General features: G+C 41.5%; 1 non-coding gene and 1 pseudogene across 1 annotated transcript; both read left to right on the forward strand.

The window, feature by feature from the left end:
• Nucleotides 1-602: 602 nt before the first annotated feature.
• Nucleotides 603-705, forward strand: LOC115931147 (small nucleolar RNA U13). Its single transcript, XR_004067697.1, has one exon. It is a non-coding gene; the product is annotated as a small nucleolar RNA U13 (small nucleolar RNA).
• A 2,820-nt stretch (nucleotides 706-3,525) lies between these two features.
• Nucleotides 3,526-3,644, forward strand: LOC115931116 (uncharacterized; annotated as a pseudogene).
• Nucleotides 3,645-19,555: the final 15,911 nt, after the last annotated feature.

A 19,555-nucleotide genomic window follows, 5' to 3' on the forward strand; every position in this document is an offset into this window, starting at 1 on the left:
AGGAAACAATAAAGATTTGAACAGTAATTAAACAGAGAATGGAAAAACAATAGAGAAAATAAAACCAAAAGTTGATCATTTTTTAAAAAATCAATGCTATGGTTTGACTGTATTTCTCAAATTCATATGTCGATTGGAGGTGAGGCTTTTGGAAAGTAATCTCTTGCCATGTTATGAAGCAACAAGAAGACCCTCATCAGATGCCAGTGTAATGCTCTTAAACTTCCCAACCTCCACACCTATAAGACATAAATTTCTTTTCTTATAAATTACCCATTCTGTGGTATTTTGTGTAGTAACAGAAAATGGACTAAGGTAATCAACAAATTGACAAAACTTTGGACTGATCAACAAAAAGAAAAGACTCAAATTACTTGAATCAAAAATGAAAGAAGAGACATTCCTACTGACCTTACAGGAACATAAAGGATCATAAGGGAATATTACGAACAAGTGAATGCCAACAGATTAAATAACCTAGATGAAATGAACAAATTCCTAGAAAGACGCTACTGAAACTAAGTCAAAAAGAAATACAAAGTCTGAATAGAATTACAATAAGTAAAGAGATTTAATTACTAATTATAAGCAAACTTCCCTTAATCCTTTTGTAGTTCATGAGCGTGATGATTGGGTGTTCACACACATATGTGAGATGTGACCCCTTGAACCTTGTTACCACGTGGGCACATTACCCATCTGACATGAAAAAAAAAGCAGCTTCCCATAAAGAAAATCTGTGGCTTCACTGGAGAAAAAGTTAGCACCTATTCACAAACTCCTCTAAAAAAAGAAACAGGAAGTGCTCCCCAACTTGTTTTATGAGGTCAATATTACCCTGATTCCAAAAGTAGACAAAATCATTGCAAAACAACTGCTGTCCAACATCCCTTGAGTATAGGCTCAAAAAAAATGCTGGCAAACTGAATCCAGCAGCATATGAAAAGGACTATACATCACGACCAAGCTGGATTTATTCAAGAAATGCAAGGTTGATCGATGTATGAGAATTAATCAATGTGATGTTATTTACCTCAACAGATGCAGAAAAATAATTTCACAAAATCCAGTACCCTTTCATGATTAAAAAGTAGAAAAAAAATTCAACAACTAGGGATAGAAGACAATTTCCTCAACCTGATAAAAGACATCTATGTAAAACCCACAACTAATACCATACTTACTGGTGAAAGAGTGAATATTTTCTCCTAAGTCAAGAACAAGACAGAGATGTTCACTCCTGCTAGCCTTTATTCAACATTATTTTGGAAGTTCTGCCCAGGGCAATAAGGCAAGGAAAAGAAAAAAAGACATGCAGATGGGAAAAGGAAGTAAAAATATCTCTGTTTCAGATGATATGATCTTGTATATAGAAAATCTTAAGGAATGTACTAAAAAAACAGGAAACATTATTATTAGAGAACAAATAAACAAGCTTAGCAAGGTTGCAGAATATGACAGCAATATACAAAAATCCATTGTATTCCCAGCTGGCTTCTTTGCAGAAATTGACCATTTTATCCTAAAGTTCATATAGAAATACAAGGGACTCAGAAATAGACAAAACAATTTTTTTAAAAGAACAAAGTTGGAGTAGTCACACTTCCTGATTTCAAAACTTACTACAAAGACATAATGATCAAGACAGTATTGTGTAGGAATTGATATAAACAAATGGATTAATGGAACAGAAATAAGAGTTTAGAAATAAACCCTTAACGTTTATGGTTGGTTGATTTTTCTTCCAGCCTTACTGAGGTACAATTGACAAATAAAAATTGTATATATTTAAAAGTGGATGTCGTGTCTTTTTTGCTTTTTCTTTCTTTCTTTTTTTTTTTTTTTTTTTGAGACAGAGACTCACTCTCACCCAGACTGGAGTGCAGTAATGCAAATTCCTGCAGCCTCAAATTCCTGGGCTCAAGCAATTCTCCTTCAGCCTCTGAAGTAGCTAGGACTACAGACGTGCAACACCATGCCTGGCTAATTTATATATATATATATATAGTAGAGATGAGGTCTTGGTTCTTGCCGTGTTGCCCAGGCTGGTCCTGTACTCCTGGCCTCAAGCAATCCTCTCCCTCAGCCTTCCAAAGCTCTGGGATTACAGGCATGAACCACCACATCAAGCTGATCATGTTGTTTTGGTATGTGCTGTGAAATGATTGCCACAATCAAGCAAGCTAACATATCCATCATCTAACATAGTTACCGTGTGTGTGTGTGTGTGTGTGTGTGTGTGTTAACACTTAAGATTTACTCTCAACAAATTTCAAATATTCAATATAGTATTACTAACTGTAGTTATTATGTTGTACATTTGATCTCAACAACTTATTCATCCTGTGTAACAGAAACTTTGTACCGTTTGAATGCGCAGTTAATCATTGAAAGGAGTGCCAAGACAATTCATTGGGGGAAAGGATATTTGGAACAACTGAATATCCATACACAAAAAAATGAAGTTGCACCCTTTCTCTACTCCATACACAAAAATTAACTCAGAATCGATCATAGTCCTAAACATAAGAGATGAAATTATAAAACTCTTAGAAGAGGCTGAGCACAGTTGCTCATGCCTGTAATCCCAGCACTTTGGGAGGCCGAGGCAGGCAGATCACAAGGCCAGGAGATCGAGACCATCCTGGCTAACACGGCGAAACCCCGTCTCTACTAAAAATACAAAAAATTAGCCAGGCGTGGTGACGGGCACGTGTAGTCCCAGCTACTCGGGAGGCTGAGGCAGGAGAATGGCGTGAATCTGGCAGGTAGAGCTTGCAATGAGCCGAGATCACGCCACTGCACTCCAGCCTGGGTGACAGAGCGAGACTCTGTCTCAAGAAAATAAATAAATAAATAAATAAATACTCTTAGAAGAAAGCATAGAATAATCTTTGTGACCTTGAATTATGCAAAAGCTTCTTAGACTTGACATTAAAAGCACAAGTAATAAAAGAAAAAATAAACATCAAAATTAATATATTTAGTGCTTCAAAGGGCACCTTCAAGAAAGAGAAGGCTGAGCGTGGTGGCACATTCCTGTAATCCCAGTACTTTAGGAGGCCAAGGCAGGAAAATTTGCTTGAGCCCAGAAGTTCAAGACCAGCCTGGGCAACAGAGAGAGACTCCAAATCTACAAAAATAATAGTAAGTAAAAAGAAAGAGAACAAACAACCCACAGAACTGGAGAAAATATTTGTAAATCATGTATCTGATAAGTAACTTGTATCCAGAACATATAAAGATCTCTTACAACTCAAAAATAAAGATAAAAACTCAATTGTAAAAGGAGCAATGGATTTGAGCAGACATTTCTCCAAAGATATACAAATAGCCAATACACACATGAAAAGGTCTTCAACGTTATTGGCCATTATGTGAATGCAAATCAAAACTAAAATGAGATACCACTTCACACCCTTCAGGATGGCCAGAATTAAAGAGACACTAAAAGTATTAGTGAGAAAGTGGACAAATTACAATTCCCACACATTGCAGGAGGGAATGTACAAAGGCATGGCCCCAGTCTATGGCTACACCACCCTGAACATGCCGGATCTCATCTGATCTCAGAAGCTGGGCAGGGTGGGGCCTGGTTAGTACTTGCATGGAAGACTGCCTGGGAATACTGGGTGCTGTAGGCTTAAAGGAAAAAAAAAAGAAAAAGAAAAAGAAAAAAAGAAACAAAGAGAACTGTTTTCCCTTTGGAAAACAGTTTTGCAATTCCTCAAACTATTAACCATGATGTTGTTACCTATGGCTCAGCAATTCTATTCCTAGTATGTACTGAAAGAAATGAAACCATGTTCACATGAAAACTTATAGACAAATATTTATAGCGGTATTATTCAGAATAGCCCAAAAGTAGAAACAACCCTAATGTCCATCAACAGATGAATAAATGAGATGTGTGGTCTATCCATACAATGGAATATTTAACCATAAAAAGGAAGGAGGGACTGACATATGTTGCAACAGAGATAAACCTTGAAAACATTATTCTAAGTGAAAAAAGTTGTAACAGAGCCCCTTGAAATTTCAGCACCCCAACATTTTTAGTGACTGAAATAATGAAAATTCTCATAGGCCCTTGCTTGCTTACACAAAAGCCAGCATCCCTTGTTCCCATGATATAATTATAATATAAACTGCTGATGTGCTGTTTCTTTGTCAAGCAGAAGATAACTTCAGGGTCATGAAAAAAATTTTCAGAAGGAAGGGGCAGGCGCGGTGGCTCACGCCTGTAATCCCAGTACTTTGGAAGACTGAGGCAGGCAGATCACCTGAGGTCAGGAGTTTGAGACTAGCCTGGCCAACATGGCGAAACTCTGTCTCTACTAAAAATACATAAATTAGCCAGGTGTGGTGGTGGGTGCCTGTAATCCCAGCTACTCAGGAGGCTGAGGCAGGGGAATCACCTGAACCTGGTTGCAGTGAGCCGAGATTGCACCATTGCACTCCAGCTTAGGTGACAGAGCTAGACTCCGTCCTCCCCAAAAGAAAGAAAAGAAAAAAGAAAAAACTTTGCTGAGGAAAGAACAAAATCATGTCCTTTACTGCAACATGGATGCAGGTAGAGGCCATTATGGTAAGTGAATCAATGCAGAAAGAGAAAACTAAATACTGCATGTTCTCAATTATAAGTGGGAGCTAAACACTGGGCACTCTTGAACATAAAGATGGCAACAATAGACTCTGGGGACTTCTACCAGGGGAGGGAGGAAAGGAGACAGGAGTTGAAAAACTATTGAGTACTATGCTCGGTACCTGGATGACAGGATCATTCATACCCTAAACCTCAGTATCATGCAATATACTCATGTAACAAACCTGCACATGTACCCCCTGAATCTAAAATTAAACTTGAAACTTTTATTTTATTTTATTTTGCAGAAGGAATGAATGTCCTTTAAGGACATTGTAACCAGCTGCTGCAACCCAGAAATCTGCTTATTCAAGATGTTATCCGAGACTGAAGAAACGCAGACTTTTCCCCCTCGGTTCCTTGAAACTCCCGCTACCTTACTCTCTAGCCACATAAAACTATCTGCTTTTCATTCTTGATAGACAGAATTGAGAGATTTTGCTTTTCCCACCTTCTGGTTTTAGTCAAATCAAAAAAAAAACCTTTATCTCTCTCCAACCACCTGTGTGTCAGTGTTTGGCATCAACTGCACACCAGGCACACAAGCCTGAACTTGGGGTTCTGTTTCAAGGTCAGTCACAAAAGATCATATATGATTCCCATTTATATAAACTGTCTGTAATAGGTGAATCTATAAAGATAGAAAGGAGATTAGTGGTTGTCTAAGACTGGGGACATTCACATGTAACTGCTAATGGTTACAGGTTTCCTTTTTTTTTTTCTTTTAGAGACAGGGACTCGTTCTGTCACCCAGGCTGGAGTGCAGTTGTGCTGTCACTCACTGTAACCTTGAACTCCTGGGCTCAAGCAATCCTTCTACCTCAGCCTCCCAAAGTGTTGAGATTACAGGCATGAGCCAATGCTCTTGGCCTTGAATTGTACACTTTAAATGAGTGAATTGTATGGTACATGGACTATATCTCTAAAGGTTTTAATAAGCTAACAAAACTAAAACCTATGAACTCAAGGTAAAAAATGTTAAACTTGACCAGCCATGGTGGCTCACACCTGCAATCCCAGCACTTTGGGAGGCCGAGGCAGATGGATCACTTGAGGTCAGGAGTTCAAGACCAACCTGGCCAACATGGTGAAACCTTGTCTCTATTAAAAAAAAATACAAAAATGAGCCAGGCGTGGTGGCATGCACCTGTAATGCCAGCTACTCGGGAGGCTGTGGCACAAGAATTGCTTGAACCCAGGAAATGAAGGTTGCAATGAGCTGAGATTGCACCACTAAACTCCAGCCTGGCAGAGCAAGACTCTGTCTTAAAAAAAAAAAATTTAAACTCTAGTCTTAATAAAAACTCACACTTTCCAACATCATAGCTCCATCACACTCCTGGTGTCCATGGAGCACCTACTGAGGTAAAGACACCTCTGTCCCCTCTGTGTACCCGTTTTGCTACCCAGTGAGTCTTAGACAGTAGCAGCTTCTGCCACTAAGAGCAATCCCTGGGATTAAGAGGAAAAGCAAGAGTTCTGGACCCTCCTTTCTTCCTCTGTGCACTCACTCCCAAGGTGATCTCATCCAGTCTTTGGTACTAAATCCGTCTATACAAGGACACTCCAAAAGGTATGTCTCATCCCGGACCTCCATTTCAACTCCAGACTAGTATATTTAATCTATTACCTGACATCTCCATTAAGATGTCCAAAAGATATCTCAAATTTCACGGGCTCAGAACTAGCCTCTTGATTACTGCCCTCCATATTTCAGTTGCTCAGACCTAACATCTTCATCACCCTTGGGCCTCTCTCACTCCTCCATATCCAAGCCATCAACAAGTCCTGCTAGTTCTGTATTTCTATTTTCTGGATTAAGGTGGTGGATTGTTCATATGCATATAATTTTGCATCCTCACAAATTACACTAAATTGCTGTAAAGGGAATTTTTTTTAAAAGTAAACCATATGTACAGGGAGAACAAGAGAAAGAAAGTTACAGAATGTCAGAAACTGAGGCCAGGCATGGTAGCTCACACCTGTAATCCCAGCACTTTGGGAAGCCAAGGTGGGTGGGTCACTTGAGCCCAGGAATTCCAGACCATCCTGGGCAACATAGTGAAACCCTGTCTCTGCAAAAAAAAACACAAAAATTATCTGGGTGTGGTGGTGCACACCTGTTGTCCCAAGCTACTTGGAGAGCTGAGGCAGGAGGATCACCTGAGCCTTGGGAGGTTGAGGCTACAGTGAGCTGTGGTTATGCCACACTGCACACTCCAGCCTGGGCAACAGAGTGAGACCATGTCTCTCAAAAAAAGAAAAAGAATGTCAGAAACTGAACAGAAAATAGACCAGCGATAACTGATGAAAGACTTTTGAAAAGTTAAGTCCCAGTTCATGCTTGTAATCTCAGCACTTTGGGAGGCTGAGTTGGGAGGAGCTATTGAACCCAGGAGTTCAAGACCAGACTAGGCAATAGAGTGAGACCTCATCTCTACAATAAAATTTTTTTAAGAATTAGCCAAGCGTGGTGGTGCACACGTGTAGTCCCAGCTACTTGGGAGGCTGAGATGGAAGTTTTGCTTGAGTCCAGGAGGCAGAGGTTGCAGTGAGTGGGATCCTGAGATCCTGCCACTGCCTGGGCGACAGAGTGAGACACTGTTTCAAAAAGAAAAAAGAAGGAAGTTAAGCCCCAAGTCAGCATTGCAGTACACTGAAAAGGTCTAGGAACTGGCAGCACAGAATTCATCTACCACTAAGCATAAGAGGGTGGTTTTTCAGAAAGTTAAAATTTCAGAACCCACTCATTCCACTGTGTTCCTCCCTCAAAGTGGCAGTGGTTTCAGCTCTAGATGTTTATTATTTGGGAAGGTGTTTCTAGCCTGAGGGACTCCTGGCACAGGCAAGGATGTGGGTAAAAACAAAAGAAGTAAGGGACTGATACTAAAAACTTAATGCAGATATCTGATATCGTAATATTTTTCCTGACTTGGATCCCAGAATTCTGGCATCAAGACACCTGTTTTCCAGCAGGGGGAATCTGATTACTTTTCTCTTGAGAAAATATTTTAAAAGAGATGCTCAGCCAGGTACAGTGGCTCATGCCTGTAATCCCAGCACTTTGGGAGGCTGAGGTGGGCGGATCACTTGAGGTCAGGTATTCTAGACCAGCCTGGCCAACATGGTGAAACCCCATCTCTACTAAAAATACAAAAATTACCTGGCGTGGTGGTGGGTGCCTGTCATCGCAGCTACTTGGGAGGCTGAGGCAGGAGAATCGCTTGAACCTGGGAGGCGGAGGTTGCAGTGAGCTGAGATCGAGCCACTGCTCTCCAGCCTAGGCGACAGTGTGAGACATTGTCGGGAAAAAAAAAAAGATGCTCATCATAGATTCCAACAAACAGCCTACTCTAATTACCCTATCACAGTGGTTCTTAATGGGGGACAATTTTCCTGCCCAGGAGACATTTGGTGATGTCTGGAGACATTTTTCATGTTACAGCTTTTGCGTGGGTGGGGTGGTTTCCCCTGGCAGCTAGTGGGTAGATACTAAAACTGCCTTTGCAAAATTATAACTGAGGAAATTATGGCAGCGCAAGAAATCAGACCTAACCGACTCCATCTTGCTTCTAACCCTTAAACTGTCCTTGTTCATTCCTGGATGTAGGCTGAACTAACTTTGGGGAGGAATTCAGTTCATAGTTTAACTCTGAAACAAAATTGATAACAGCACATTCCCAAAAAGACCCCCTTCTTGCCTGGGGACCAGTCTGCCTTTGCAGGACTAACAAATTAGCTACAAGATTTGAAATTACAGTTTAGGGGTCATGCAGCCTCTGGCTCCAAGAATCTGAACCTCCCCAAATTGCTCCTGGGGAGAACATCACTACTGTAAACCCTAAGACCAGTGCTTGAGATATTTTGCAGACTCTGCACTCCATGGATCAGCTGACACCACCCAGACTGGTAATCTGGCTCAACCAGTTCTGCCATTGCACCCAGGAACAGAGACAGCAAGAAAAACTCACTTCGACCCCCTATGATTCCATCTCCAGCCTGACCAATCAGCACTCCCCACTTCCCAAGCTTCTACCTGCCAAATTATCTTTAAAAACTCTGATCCCCGAATGCTCAGGGAGACTGATTTGAGTAATAAAACTCTGGTCTCGCACACAGCTGGCTCTGCGTGAATTAGTCTTTCACCATTGTAATTCCCCTGTCTTGATCAATCGGCTCTGTCTAGGCAGCGGGCAAGGTGAACCCATTGGGCGGTTACAATACCAGCGGTGCTGCTCAACACTTTACATTGCACAAGGATCATAAACTGCAGAAGATTCCTCAGATGGCGGGAGAGGAAGGGATCCAGGAGAGAAAAGTCACTTCCTCTACTCAAAGAGGACAGGAAGCAGACAGGACCAGGATCAGGAAGGGTCTGGGTCATTACCCTCAACACCAAACATGCTTGCTATGGTTTGGATATTTGACCCTTTAGGTTGAAATTTGCTCCCCTATGTTTGAGGTGGGGCCTAATAGGAGGTGTCTGGGTCACAGAGGTGGATCCCTCATGAATGGCCTGGTGCCCAATAATGAGTGCATTCTTTCCCTTAGTTCCCAAAAGACCTGATGTGTTGTTTCTTTTGTTGTTGTTGCGTGTGTGTGTGTGTGTGTGTGTGTGTGTGTGTGTGTGTGTGTGTGTGTGTGTTTTGAGATGGAGTATTGCTCTGTTGCCCAGGCTGGAGTGTAGTGGCACGATCCTGGCTCGCTGCAACCTCCACCACCTCCCAGGTTCAAGCGATTCTCCTGCCTCAACCTCCCAAGAAGCTGGGATTGCAGATGCCCACCACCACGCCCAGCTAATTTTTGTGTTTTAGCAGAGACGGGTGTTACACTATGTTGGCCAGGTTGGTCTTGAACTCCTGACCTCAGGTGATCTGCCCGCCTCGGCCTCCCAAAATGCTGGGATTACAGGCATGAGGCATAATGCTTGACCTGCTTTTTATTTATTGAGACACGGTCTCACTCTTTCGCCCAGGCTGGAGTGCAGTGGCACGAACAGAGCTCACTGCAGCCTTGACCTCCCAGGCTCAAGCAATCCTCCCACCTCAGCCTCCCAAGTAGCTTACATCATAGACACGCACCACCACACCAGCTTATCTTTTTACTTTTTGAAGAGATGGGAGTCTTGCTATTTTATCCAGGCTGGTCTCAAAGCAATCCTCCCATCTCAGCCTCCCAAAGTGTTGGGATTACAGGTGCAAGTCAAGGTGCCCAGCCAAAAGCTGATTGTTAAAAAGAGCCTGGCACCCCCCCATCCTGTCCCCAGACACCTTGCCTCTTACTTCCTCTCTCTAACCATGTGATCTTTGCATAGAACAGTTCCCACTTGCTTTCCATCATGAGTGGAAGCTCCCTGAAGCCCTCACCAGAAGCAGATGCTGGAACTGTGCTTCTTGTACAGCCTGCAGATCTGTGAGCCAAATAAACTTCTTGCCTTTATGAATTACTCAGCCTGAGGTATTCCTTTATAACAACACAAAAATGGAGCAAGACAAATGTTGTTTCTCCTGTCTTTTTTTCTTTTTTTTTTTTTGAGATGGAGTCTTGTTCTGTCACCCAGGCTGGAGTGCAGTGGCATGATCTCGGCTCACTGCAACTTCCGCCTCGCGGGTTCAAATGATTCTCCTGCCTCAGCCTCCCAAGTAGCTGGGATGACAGGTGTGTGCCACCACAGCCAGCTAATTTTTGTATTTTTAGTAAAAACAGGGTTTCACCATGTTAGCCAGGACAGTCACGATCTCCTGACCTTGTGATCCACCCGCCTCAGCCTCCCAAAGTGCTGGGATTACAGGCGTGAGCCACTGCACCCAGCCTACTCCTGTCTTTTTATTTATTTATTTATTTATTTATTTTTATTATACTTTAAGTTCTAGGGTACATGTGCACAACATGCAAGTTTGTTACGTATGTATACATGTGCCATGTTGGTGTGCTGCACCTGTTAACTTGTCATTTACATTAGGTGTATCTCCTAATGGTATACCTCCCCCCTACCCCCACCCCATGACAGGCCCCAGTGTGTGATGTTCTCCACCCTGTGTCCAAGTGTTGTCATTGTTCAATTCCCACCTATGAGTGAGAACATGCAGTGTTTGGTTTTCTCTCCTTGCGATAGTCTGCTCAGAGTGATGGTTTCCAGCTTCATCCGTGTCCCTACAAAGGACATGAACTCATCCCTTTTTATGGCTGCATAGTATTCCATGGTGTATATGTGCCACATTTTCTTAATCCAGTTAATCACTGATGGACATTTGGGTTGCTTCCAAGTCTTTGCTATTGTGAATAGTGTCACAATAAACATATGTGTGCATGTGTCTTTGTAGCAGCATGATTTATAATCCTTTGGGTATATGCCCATTAATGGGATACCTGGGTCAAATGGTATTTCTAGTTCTAGATCCTTGAGGAATCACAACACTGTCTTCCACAATGGTCGAACCATTTTACAGTCCCACCAACAGTGTAAAAGTGTTCCTATTTCTCCACATCCTCTCCAGCACCTGTTGCTTCCTGACTTTTTAATGATCGCCATTCTAACTGGTGTGAGATGGTATCTCATTGTGGTTTTGATTTGCGTTTCTCTGATGGCCAGTGATGATGAGCATTTTTCATGTCTTTTGGCTGCATAAATGTCTTCTTTTGAGAAGTGTCTGTTCATATCCTTTGCCCACTTTTTGATGTGGTTGTTTGTTTATTTCTTGTAAATTTGTATGAGTTCATTGTAGATTCTGGATATTAGCCCTTTGTCAGATGAGTAGATTGCAAAAATTTTCTCCCATTCTGTAGGTTGTCTGTTCACTCTGATGGTAGTTTCTTTTGCTGTGCAGAAGCTCTTTAGTTTAATTAGATCCCATTTGTCAATTTTGGCTTTTGTTGCCATTGCTTTTGGTGTTTTAGACATGAAGTCCTTGCCCATGCCTATGTCCTGAATGGTATTGCCTAAGTTTTCTTCTAGGGTTTTTATGGTTTTAGGTCTAACATGTAAGTCTTTAATCCATCTTGAATTAATTTTTGTATAAGGTGTAAGGAAGGGATCGAGTTTCAGCTTTCTACATATGGCTAGCCAGTTTTCCCAGCACCATTTATTAAATAGGGAATCCTTTCCCCATTGCTTGTTTTTGTCAGGTTTGTCAAAGATCAGATGGTTGTAGATGTGTGGCATTATTTCTGAGGGCTCTGTTCTGTTCCATTGGTCTATATCTCTGTTTTGGTACCAGTACCATGCTGTTTTGGTTACTGTAGCCTTGTAGTATAGTTTGAAGTCAGGTAGCATGATGCCTCCAGCTTTTTTCTTTTGGCTTAGGATTGTCTTGGTAATGCGGGCTCTTTTTTGGTTCCATATGAACTTTAAAGTAGTTTTTTCCAATTCTGTGAAGAAAGTCATTGGTAGCTTGATGGGGATGGCATTGAATCTATAAATTACCTTGGGCAGTATGGCCATTTTCACAATATTGATTCTTCCTGTCCCTGAACATGGAATGTTCTTCCATTTGTTTGTGTCCTCTTTTACTTTGTTGAGCAGTGGTTTGTAGTTCTCCTTGAAGAGGTCCTTCACATCCCTTGTAAGTTGGATTCCTAAGTATTTTATTCTCTTTGAAGCAATTGTGAATGGGAGTTCACTCATGATTTGGCTCTCTGTTTGTCTGTTATTGGTGTATAAGAATGCCTGTGATTTTTGCATGTTGATTTTGTATCCTGAGACTTTGCTGAAGTTGCTCATCAGCTAGGAGATTTTGGGCTGAGACGATGGGGTTTTCTAAACATACAGTCATGTCATCTGCAAACAGGGACAATTTGACTTCCTCTTTTCCTAATTGAATACCCTTTATTTGTTTCTCCTGCCTGATTGCCCTGGCCAGAACTTCCAACACTATGTTGAATAGGAGTGGTGAGAGAGGGCATCCCTGTCTTGTGCCAGTTTTCAAAGGGAATGCTTCCAGTTTTTGCCCATTCAGTATGATATTGGCTGTGAGTCTGTCATAAATAGCTCTTATTATTTTGAGATACATCCCATCAATACCTAGTTTATTGAGAGTTTTTAGCATGAAGGGCTGTTGAATTTTGTTGAAGGCCTTTTCTGCATCTATTGAGATAATCATGTGGTTTTTGTCTTTGGTTCTGTTTATATGATGGATTATCTTTATTGATTTGCATATGTTGAACCAGCCTTGCATCCCAGGGATGAAGCCAACTTGGTCATGGTGGATAAGCTTTTTGATGTGCTGCTGGATTCAGTTTCCCAGTATTTTACTGATGATTTTTCCATCGATGTTCATCAGGTATATTGGTCTAAAACTCTCTTTTTTGTTGTGTCTCTGCCAGGCTTTGGTATCAGGATGATGCTGGCCTCATAAAATGAGTTAGGGAGGATTCCCTCTTTTTCTATTGATTGGAATAGTTTCAGAAGGAATGGTGACAGCTCCTCTTTGTACCTTTGGTAGAATTTGTCTGTGAATCCATCTGGTCCTGGATTTTTGGTTGGTAGGCTACTAATTATTGCCTCAATTTCGGAACCTGTTATCGGTTTATTCAGGGATTCAACTTCTTCCTGGTTTAGTCTTGGGAGGGTGTATGTGTCGAGGAATTTATCCATTTCTTCTAGATTTTCTAGTTTATTTGCATAGAGGTGTTTATAGTATTCTCTGATGGTAGTTTGTATTTCTATAGGATTGGTTGTGATATCCCCTTTATCATTTTTTGTTGCATCTATTTGATTCTTCTCTCTTTTCTTCTTTATTAGTCTTGCTAGCAGTCTATCAATTTTGTTGTTCTTTTCAAAAAACCAGCTCCTGGATTCACGGATTTTTTTGAAGGTTTTTTGTGTCTGTATCTCCTTCAGTTCTGCTCTGATCTTAGTTATTTCTTGCCTTCTGCTAGTTTTGAATATGTTTGCTCTTGCTTCTCTAGTTCTTTTAATTGTGATGTTAGGGTGTCAATTTTAGATCCTTCCTGCTTTCTCTTGTGGACATTTAGTGCTATAGATTTCCCTCTACACACTGCTTTAAATGTGTCCCAGAGATTCTGGTATGTTGTGTCTTTGTTCTCATTGGTTTCAAAGAACATCTTTATTTCTGCCTTCATTTCATTATGTATCCAGTAGTCATTCAGGAGCAGGTTGTTCACTTTCCATGTAGTTGAGTGGTTTTCAGTGAGTTTCTTAATCCTGAGTTCTAGTTTGATTGCACTGTTGTCTGAGAGACAGTTTGTTATAATTTCTGTTATTTTACATTTGCTGAGGAGTGTTTTATTTCCAACTATGTGGTCAGTTTTGCAATAAGTGTGATGTGGTGCTGAGAAGAATGTATATTCTGTTGATTTGGGGTGGGGAGTTCTGTAGATGTCTATTAGGTCTGCTTGGTGCAGAGCTTTGTTCAGTTCCTGGATATCCTTGTTAACTTTCTTCTAGTTGATCTGCCTAATGTGGACAGTGGGATGTTAAAGTCTCCCATTATTATTGTGTGGGAGTCGAAGTCTCTTTGTAGGTCTCTAAGGACTTGCTTTATGAATCCGGGTGCTCCTGTATTGGGTGCATATATATTTAGGATAGTCAGCCCTTCTTGTGGAATTGATCCCTTTACCATTATGTAATGGCCTTCTTTGTCTCTTTTGATCTTTGTTGGTTTAAAGTCTGCCTTATCAGAGACAAGGATTGCAACCCCTGCCTTTTTTTGTTTTCCATTTGCTTGGTAAATCTTCCTCCATCCCTTTATTTTGAGCCTATGTGTGTCTCTGCACGTGAGATGGGTCTCCTGAATACAGCACACTGATGGGTCTTGACTCTTTATCCAATTTGCCAGTCTGTGTCTTTTAATTACAGCATTTAGCCCATTTACATTTAAGGTTAATATTGTTATGTGTGAATTTGATCCTGTCTTTATGATGTTAGCTGGTTATCTTGATCTTTAATTGATGAAGTTTCTTCCTAGCATCGATGGTCTTTACAATTTGGCATGTTTTTGCAGTGGCTGGTGCCAGTTGTTCCTTTCCATGTTTAGTGCGTCCTTCAGTAGCTCTTGTAAGGCAGGCCTGGTGGTGACAAAATCTCTCAGCATTTGCTTGTCTGTGAAGGATTTTATTTCTCCTTCACTTATGAAGCTTAGTTTGGCTGGATATGAAATTCTGGGTTGAAAATTCTTTTCTTTAAGAATGTTGAATATTGGCCCCCATTCTCTTCTGGCTTGTAGAGTTTCTGCTGAGAGATCCACTGAGTCTGATGGGCTTCCTTTTGTGGGTAAGCCGACCTTTCTCTCTGGCTGCCCTTAACATTTTTTCCTTCATTTCAACTTTGGTGAATCTGACAATTATGTGTCTTAGAGTTGCTCTTCTTGAGGAGTATCTTTGTGGCGTTCTCTGTGTTTCCTGAATTTGAATGTTGGCCTGCCTTGCTAGATTGGGGAAGTTCTCCTGGATAATATCCTGAAGAGTGTTTTCCTACTTGGTTCCATTCCCCACTTCACTTTCAGGTACACCAATCAGATGTAGATTTTGTCTTTCCACATAGTCCCATATTTCTTAGAGGCTTTGTTTGTTTCTTTTTACTCTTTTTTCTCTAAACTTCTCTTCTCACTTCATTTCATTCATTTGATCTTCAATCACTGATACCCTTTCTTCCACTTGAATGAATTGGCTACTGAAGCTTGTACATGTGTCACATAATTCTCGTGCCATGGTTTTCTGCTCCATCAGGTCATTTAAGGTCTTCTCTACACTGTTTATTCTAGTTAGCCATTCGTCTAATCTTTTTTCAAGGTTTTTAGCTTCTTTGCAATGGGTTCGAACATCCTCCTTTAGCTTGGAGAAGTTCGTTATTACCAATCGTCTGAAGGCTTCTCTCAACTCGTCAAAGTCATTCTCTGTCCAGTTTTGTTCCATTGCTGGTGAGGAGCTGCATTCGTTTGGAGGAAAAGAGGCACTCTGATTTTTAGAATTTTCAGCTTTTCTGCTCTGGTTTCTCCCCATCTTTGTGATTTTATCTATCTTTGGTCTTTGATGATGGTGATGTACAGATGGGGTTTTGGTGTGGATGTCCTTTCTGTTTGTTAGTTTTCCTTCTAACAGTCAGGCCCTCAGCTGCAGGTCTGTTGGAGTTTGCTGGAGGTCCACTTCAGAGCCTCTTTGCCTGGGTATCACCAGCAGAGGCTGCAGAACAGCAAATATTGCAGAACAGCAAATGTTGCTGCCTGATCCTTCCTCTGGAAGCTTCGTCTCAGAGGGGCACCCAGCTGTATGAGGTGTCAGTCGGCCCTTACTGGGAGGTGTCTCCCAGTTAGGCTACTCGGGGGTCAGGGACCAACTTGAGGAGGCAGTCTGTCCATTCTCAGATCTCAAAATCTGTGCTGAGAGAACTATTACTCTTTTCAAAGCTGTCAGACAGGGACATTTAAGTCTGCAGAAGTTTCTGCTGCCTTCTGTTCCACTATGCTCTGCCCCCAGAGGTGGAGTCTGCAGAGGCAGGCAGGCCTCCTTGAGCTGCAGTGGGCTCCACCCAGTTCGAGCTTCCCAGCCCCTTTGTTTACCTACTCAAGCCTCAGCAATGGCAGATGCCCCTCCCCTAGACTTGCTGCTGCCTTGCAGTTCCATCTCAGACTGCTGTGCTAGCAGTGAGCGAGGCTCCGTGGGCATGGGACCCTCTGAGCCATGCACGGGATATAATCTCCTGGTGTGCTGTTTGCTAAGACCATTGGAAAAGCACAGTATTAGGGTGGGAGTGTCCCGATTTTCCAGGTACGATCTGTCATGGCTTCACTTGGCTAGGAAAGGGAATTCCCCGACCCCTTGCACTTCCCAGGTGAGGCAATGCCCTGCCCTGCTTCAGCTCACACTCCGTGGACTGCACCCACTGTCTGACAAGCCCCAGTGAGATGAACCTGGTACCTCAGTTGGAAATGCAGAAACCACCCATCTTCTGTGTCGCTCACGCTGGGAGCTGTAGACTGAAGCTGTTCCTATTCGGCCATCTTGGAACTGGACCATTGGATAATTTCATTTCAATATCAGTCATTTAGTCTGGATACACTATAATGCAGACTAATTTTCCCTCTGCTTAAGGTCCACACAAAAACATTACCAATAAAATTTACTTGTGTATCAACTTTTGCTCCTGAGGCTTGGGAGAAAAAAAAAAAAAAGCACTAAACCAGGCACAATGGCCCATGCCTGTGATCTCATTTAGGGAGGCCAAGGCAGGTGGATGAGTTTGAGACCAAGCTGGGCAACATGGAAAAACCCCGTCTCTATAAAAATTAGTCAGGTGTGGTGGCACATACCTGTGGTCCCAGCTACTCCCAAGAGTGAGGTGGGAGGATTGCTTGAGCCCACACAGAGATTGCAGTGAACCAAGATGGCACCACTGCACTCCAGCCTGGGTGACAGAGCAAGACCCTGTCTCAAAAAAAATCACTATACAATTGAAATTCACAACAAAATGTGCATACTTAACCTTCTTTTTATTTATTTATTTACTTATTTGTAATATTTTGAGATGTCATCTTGCTATGTTGCCTAGGCTGGTCTTGAACTCCTGGGTTCAAGCCATCTTTCCATCTTGACTTCCCAAAGTACTGGGATTACAGGTGTGAGCCACCATGCCCGCCAGCCCTGCTACACTATTCTTGGCCCCTCAATGACTACATGAATTTTGGGATCAGCCTGTCGAGTTCCACAAAAAAATTATATTGGGATTTGTGTGGGAATTTCTTGAATTTATAGATTAATTTGTTGAGAAGTAGTATGTTTATAGCATTGAGTCCTACGATTCATAATATATATGGCATGTATTTCAATTTAGTCAGTTCTTCCTTGAAGTCCCTGGGTAATTTTTATATTTATCTTAGTCCCTTTGTGGTGCTATAGCAAAACACCTGAGACTGGGTAATTTACACAGAGCAGAAATTTATTTTCTCAGTTCTGGAGGTTGGGAAGAACAAGATCAAGGCTCCAGCAGATACAGTGTCTAGTGAGGGCCTGGTCTTTGCTTCCAAGGTGGTACCTTGAATGCTGCTTCCTCTGGAGCAGAAAAATACTATGTTCTCATGACGCAGAAGGGACAGATTTACCACCACCCCCAAGCCGTTTTAAAGGCACTAATCTCATGCATGAGGGCTTGCCCTTATGTCTTAATCACTTCTTAAAGACCCCGCTTCTTAGTGCTATCATCTTGGGAATTAAGTTTTAACACATGAATTTTGGGAGACACATTCAGGCTATCGCAATACTCTTCATAAAAGGCCTGGTGTATATTTTGCTAGATATATTCTCAGGGTTTTGTTGCTATTGTGAATAGAATCTCTTTTTCTATTACATTTTCTAATTTGTTATTATTGATGTATAGGAACGCTAACAGTTTTTTAAGTTGATCTTGAATTCAACAACCTTGCTAACTCTCTTACTAGTCTTAATAATTTATCTGTATATTCTTCTGGATTTTCTGCATAGATAATCACATGGTCTGAAGATACAGGTAATTTTATTCTTTCCAGTTTAAAAATTTTATTTCCTTCATTTCTTTCTTTTCTTTTCCTTTTTCTTTCTTTCTTTCTTTTTTTTTTTTTTTTCTTTTTTGAGACAGAGCTTCACTCTGTTGCCCAGGTTGGAGTGCAGTGGCACAATCTTGGCTCACTGCAATCTCCACCTCCTGAGTTCAAGAGATTCTCCTGCCTCAGCCTCCTGAGTAGCTGGGATTACAGGTATCTGCCACCACACCTGACTAATTTTTGTATTTTTTTTTTTTTAGCAGAGACAGGGTTTCATCATTTTGGCCAGGCTGGTCTCCAACTCCTGACCTCAGGTGATCTGCCTTCTTTGGCCTCTCAAAGTGCTGGGATTACAGGCATAAGCCATCTCGCCCTGCCGATTTATTTCTATTATAGGTTGAATTACATTCATTTCTGATGTTGTGCCACTGCACTCCATAACCTAAAAATAATATGGCAATTTCATATGTATTAGTCTAACACATTACCTGGGACCTCCAGTGCCATGTTCAATAGAGACAGTGATAGAAGGTACCCTTGTCTATGTCCTAACTTTGATGAAAAGTGCTTCTAAAATTTTACTATTAAGTATGATAATTGCTTTACATTAAGGAAGATATGGCCAGGTGTGTGATGCACACCTGTAACCTTAGCACTTTGGAAGGCTATGGGGAGGACTGCTTGAGCTGGGGAGGTGGAGGTTGCAGTGAGCCAAGATGTTGACACTGCACTCCAGCCTGGGGACAGTGAGACCTTCTCTTAAAAAAAAAGGAAGCTAGCTTGCTAACAGCGCATTATCTGATGTTGACTCTGCCCTTGCATTATTGTAATAAAACCTAATTCACCATGATGCATTATTTGTGTGTGTGTGTACATTGCTGTATTCGACTTGGTATTATTTTATTTAAAATTTTGGAATTCATGTTCATAAAAGTTAATAATAGCTAACATCTATTTGGTTTTCTATGTTCTGGGTATTGTTAAGTTACTTTCCTTGAATTATTTCATTTCATCCTAGAAGGCTTATTGTAAAGGTTATTTCCCCCTTTATCTATGAGGAAGTTAAGGCACAGTGAAGGCACAGTGAAGGCAAGTCATTTTCCCAAGGAAGATAAGTAGTGGCAGCAGGAATACAAATCTGGATTGCCTGGCTCCAGAGGCCGAGCACTAAGCACTACCCCGTGCCCTCTCCCTGTGACAAAGACTCGTCATTCAGACTGTTCTATCATGAACTTTCCTTGTACATGGAAAACATCCAGTTTTGTACCAAGATTATATTATTCTCTATAGATAATTAGATGGCTCTTCTTTTTCTTTTATTAAAAAAAACTTGTCAAACTTTTATAAAAACCTATTTAATCCTATCACCTTTGCTAGCCTGATGTTGACAGTTTTGCAGTGCATTTGCAAGCTCCTGTCCTGGGGATACTGGGGAGGT

Source organism: Gorilla gorilla, chromosome 18 (assembly GCF_029281585.2).
Source record: "Gorilla gorilla gorilla isolate KB3781 chromosome 18, NHGRI_mGorGor1-v2.1_pri, whole genome shotgun sequence".
NCBI lineage: Eukaryota > Metazoa > Chordata > Mammalia > Primates > Hominidae > Gorilla > Gorilla gorilla.